Source organism: Malaclemys terrapin, chromosome 10 (assembly GCF_027887155.1).
Source record: "Malaclemys terrapin pileata isolate rMalTer1 chromosome 10, rMalTer1.hap1, whole genome shotgun sequence".
Lineage (NCBI taxonomy): Eukaryota > Metazoa > Chordata > Testudines > Emydidae > Malaclemys > Malaclemys terrapin.
The window spans coordinates 69,768,271-69,773,468 of NC_071514.1; the positions used below are offsets into that span (position 1 = coordinate 69,768,271).

The window sequence follows — 5,198 nt, forward strand, 5'->3', positions numbered from 1 at the left end:
GAGCCACCCAAGCCCCACGTACCAAGGGGGCTGGGGATGGAGTTTTTAGGGGGCTCCTTGAGCTGGTGGCCGATGCAGGGTGGGCAGGACTAAGAGATTATTAGGGTTGTTCCTACTGAACTAGCAGCAATTGGTGCAGAGACAGAGGAAGGGGAGATCAAGCTGCGGCGGGGGGGGGGGGGGAGATGAGCCCAGCAGTCCTATGGCTCTGATTCCCTCCTAGCCCATCTGCAAAGCAAGTGCCCCCAGTCTCATGACAGATCATTCCCTCTAACTGCCCCCCCATCACCTCTGCTTCAGTTACCCCACTGGAACATGTCCAGGTTTCTCCACTCACCATTATAGTTGGTATGTGGACACAGCCCCCTCTAAGCCAGTCAGATCCCCCTCCCCACACAGTGGCTGCGTCCTTGGGCTCCCCTGTCTGGTCTGAGCCCGCCCCAGATCCCATGCTGTGGAGTTCTCAGGCAGGATGCAGAGGGCGGCGTCCGGCCCTTGCCAGGGGTGCAATTGGCAGGCATCCTGCCCTTGGACTCCGGGTCCACCTTCCCAATGTCCTCCATCTGGTCGGCAGGACCACTCCAGTTGATGTGGAAGCAGATGACATGGGGGTTGGAGGACAGAATGTTCCTATGCAGCTGGGAGAAGTCTGGCTTGAGGGGCGGGTACTCCCACAGCTCGAGGTCCAGCTCGCGGGTACTCCCGCAGCTCATTGATGATGGAGTAGCCAATGAGGATGAGCTCCTGGCCTAGTTTGGTGGCAGGGGATGGGCACCACTGTCATCCATACCACATCACTCTTGGGGAGGTGGTTTGGGCTGGGGGCTTTGGCCTCAAAACCAAACATGTGCCTCCCAGCTGTACCAGGTTAGACCTGGACTGAGTCAAACACCTGGTCATACTTCTCACTCTCTGCAGAGGCCATGTAGATGATCTTCCACTCCAGCTTATGTGGCAGCACCTCCCTGCACTCAAACCGCACCTGGAAGCAGAACAGGTAGTCAAATGGGCCCGGGTTCTCCAGAACTGACACCACTGACACATGGGATACGGTCACTGCCTCTGGGACCTGAACCTGTTTCCCGCTCCCCACGCCGGCTGTGAAATCAACTAAATATTCTCTACGTATATTTCTTCGTGCAATGTGTTCTTTTTCATTTAAACTATTTTTGCTTAATTTACCAACATCCTAACAGCGTTAACACTGATAGGACAGTTCCCTATTGTACCACATTTTAAGAAATTAAATTTCAGTGAGTAATTTGAAATCTGGAATGCAGCACACTACATAGAAACAGCAAGGGGTAGGACGAAATAGACATAATGTTGAAAACAGCATTCAAATGAAGAGTAAAAAAAAAACAGAAACATTCTGTAAATATAAAGCCAATGTTACATCTGGACAAATGCCTCATCCAGTTTGAATTAATCGCTGTTTTTTGATTGCCTAAATTACTAAAGCTTTATTTTTTCTACAATGATTTTTCCCCAGAATGACTAATTTTTGTGTCATGCAGTTAGCCATTTTCTTCAACCCTTATGCCTTTTTTGGACCTATCATATTCATGTCATATAACATGACTTCACGCTCCCCCCAACTGGCTTAAGTGTTAATGGATAAGAGTCCTTTGGCATATTTCTTTCCATTCTCTGCTGCTGAAAGAAATGCTCCTACATAGCAATAGGATCACATTCTCACATTAATGACCTGCAGCACAACACTGAATTTTCTTACTTTATCATCAACAAAATCAGCATATTCAGCATTCTACTTGGTTGCTTTTCCAGTCATGATTTTCTACAGCAAAATAACTTGCATTCTCCTTTTACCTCAGACTCCACCGTTTGTACCATATACATCATCCTGTCATCTCAGTTGTTTGTTTTTTTTACCCTGGGTTTTGAGCTGGCAATCTGAAAGGCATATTCCAGGATGGTGTAAGATATCAGTACCTGCCATTACTCTAGAGTAATGCTGTTTGTTTTTGCCATCCAACTTTTTATGAGGGAGCATTTGGTATGCAACAATGCGCTGGCTGTCAAGGAGACGTTGACCTGGGACAAATCTCCAATCTGTACTTTGGTTTTCGAACCATAAACACAGCATGCTGGGAATGGAATCTAATATTGTCCTCCAAACAAGCATCTCTATTCTCACTGGCAGATGCAGTCTGATTCACCCGACTGCATTTGTTAATAATATGGAGGTAAGGTGTACTTTATCAAAGGATGCGACTCATTGTTCTCATCCAGGAAAATAAAAAAAAATTAACCGCTGCTCAGAGAATTTGCATTTTACATATTCATAGAGGATTTTGAGTCCTAAAATCACATTCCATTTTTGTTCTTTAGAAACCACTATTAATGCCAATTTTGGGAGAATGAAAGGGAAACACAGAAAGATATTAACAAAATTCTACAGACCCATTTGGAGATTTTCAACAGAGAATGAACATGGCTGATAATTTTCAGGGACCTGCTTGGAAATGCAATATATACACAAGCTAAATAAAAAACTGTCCTGCCACTTGAATGGCATTACCCTACATATCATCCTAATTGACGGGACTTCAAATTTAGCCCTGGAATTCTGTAGATCAACAAAGCAACAAATCACAAGGTCCAGTCACAGACATAGGGACGGGTTATATCTGATCACTGCCCATCGTTACAGGTGGGGGGAAATGTATCACCCCAGTGGAAATCCCAGGAGGCAGTGTGTCTGAAGTGTGTCTCCTGTAGTTCTCAAAATTGGGGGGGGGGAGTGGTCACTGCACCAAGCTTGGAGAAAATAAAGTCTGCTCCGCTCTGCACTCAGCCAGTTTCACTCCCATCCTGCCCTCTCTGGAGAGCCTTGCACTGCAGAACCCTTGTGCTCCCTAGTTGCAAAGGCTCCCATTGGACCCTGCTCCTGCAAGGCAGGGACACAACGAGCAGCAGTTTGGTGCTCTCTCTCTCTCTCTCTCTCTCACACACACACACACACACACACAGTATTGCCAACTTCAAGAGACCAACAATCATAAATCCGACCCCCCCCTCCCCCAAAATCATGAGATCGGTCCAAAAATCATGCTTTTTTTAAAAAAGATTGTATTGTGTTTTAGGTGAATCTCTTGATTTTTGATCTCCTGCTGAGCATACCCAAGGGGTGTGCACGTGACAATTAGTGTTGCCCATTCTCCTACATGTACTGGATAAAACAATTTTTGGCCCCTGCTGCAGGAGCTGTCATCCCCACATCTGCCTCTCTCCTGCCCAGTAGTTAATCCTGTTTCCCAGTCCCCCTTCAGTCTTCTCCCCACCCCCTATTCATTCCTGCCTCAGTTCAGTCTCACAACCCCCATCCATCATCACCACCCCATCAGTTCAGCCCCCCCACCTCATTGACCTCCACCACTCTCAGTTCACCCTCCCAGCACTTACCCCATCTGCTCAGAACCCACCATCAATACAGCCCCCCGACCCCCATCAGCCCTCACCCTCCTCACTTCAGCCCCCCTGCAGCACCCAGCCTCACCTCTGCTCATTAGGGTTCTTCACCCTCCCAAGGCCTGGGGGACTACAATGGGGTCCCCTCTCCCACATCCCAGGCTGGCACAGAAGCAGCCGCCCAGGGCTGACAGCTGGAGCCGCAGCCAAACCTAATGTTACTAAGGGTATGTCTACACTAGCAGAGTTACAGCGCTGCTCAGAGAGCGCTGAAGGGAAACCGCTGTTGTGTGTTCACACTGTCAGCTGCCTGAGCAATAGCGTGTTCACAGTTGCGGCGCTTGCTGCGGTATTCGAAGCGGTGCACTCTGGGCAGCTATCCCACAGAGCATCTCTTACTGCGCGCTCTGCCTATTCGGTCTGCAGGAATGGATCCCAAACTGTTGACCAGTATGCTGCTCACTCTGACCAACACGTCACGAGTGGCAGTGGAGTTATTCCTTAAACTACAAAGGCAAGAGGAGTGCAACATTGATCTCGTCACGCGTAGTAGCTAGGACATGAGATTGCTTGTGGCATTCACAGACGTGCTGACCACAGTGGAACGCCACTTTTGGGCTTGGGAAACAAGCACTGAGTGGTGGGATCACATCATCATGCACGTCTGGGATGACGAGCAGTGGCTGCAGAACTTTCAGATGAGGAAAGCCACATTCATGAGACTTTTTTCAGAGTAACAGCCGTGTTAGTCTGTATCCGCAAAAAGAAGAACAGGAGTACTTGTGGCACCTTAGAGACTAACAAATTTATTAGAGCATAAGCTTTCATAGTCCACGAAAGCTTATGCTCTAATAAATTTGTTAGTCTCTAAGGTGCCACAAGTACTCTTGTTCTTCTATTCATGAGACTGTGTAATGAGCTCGTCCCAACCCTACGGCGCAAGGACATGAGAATGAGAGCTGTCCTGCCATTGGAGAAGTGTGTGGCGATTGCATTGCATTGGGTGTGCCTCACAGTTGGTCACCTGAGGGCAGGGCAGTAGAGTTCAAACCGATGACCAGGGAGGCAAGAACAGGCACTGTGAGACACCTCCCAGAGGCCAATTGCAGCACTGTAATCAAGCAGGGTGTCTACACTGGCACCGCTGTGCTCTAGCCCCGGCACAGAAAGCTGTACACCTCTTGTCAGGGTGGGTTTTTTACAGCGCCGCAACTGTGCAGTTTCTGAGCACTAAGTGACTTGGCAGTGTGTACACCTCAGGAACAACAATGCAGAAAGTTGCTTTACTGCGCAGAAACTTGCTAGTGTAGACAAGGCCTAAGCCTCACTTTCAGAATTCTCAAATGTCAGGATTTTTTTTTCCAGTTGATTCAATTGCTTATTTGAGGGTTGCACTCCCCCACCCTTCTATCTATCCTCATTGTCTTTCAAATGCTTTGGAATTAATTGCCCGGTGGGGAAACCACATTCCTTTATTTAGGGTGGAGAACTCCTGTTTGACTGAAAACACATTTGTACCACGGCTGGAAAAAAAAAATCCCGACATTTGAGAGTTCTGGCGGGAGATCATGAGTGAGGCTTAATTTTAACTCAGAAATCGTGACTCTTGCAATCAGTTCACAAGAGTTGGCATGTCTGCACACAGCCACATGGGAGCTGGACACGATCTGGCTGAGATTGTGCATGTGCACCAGCCAGTTCCACAAAGTAGGATGATGTTAGGATGAGTCTGGGCCCATCTGTGACAAACAAACAAGCAACCAATC

At 47.9% G+C, this 5,198-nt stretch overlaps 1 pseudogene; it reads right to left on the bottom strand.

The window, feature by feature from the left end:
* Positions 1-339: 339 nt before the first annotated feature.
* On the bottom strand, positions 340-1,863 carry LOC128843937 (histone chaperone asf1b-A-like; annotated as a pseudogene).
* Positions 1,864-5,198: the final 3,335 nt, after the last annotated feature.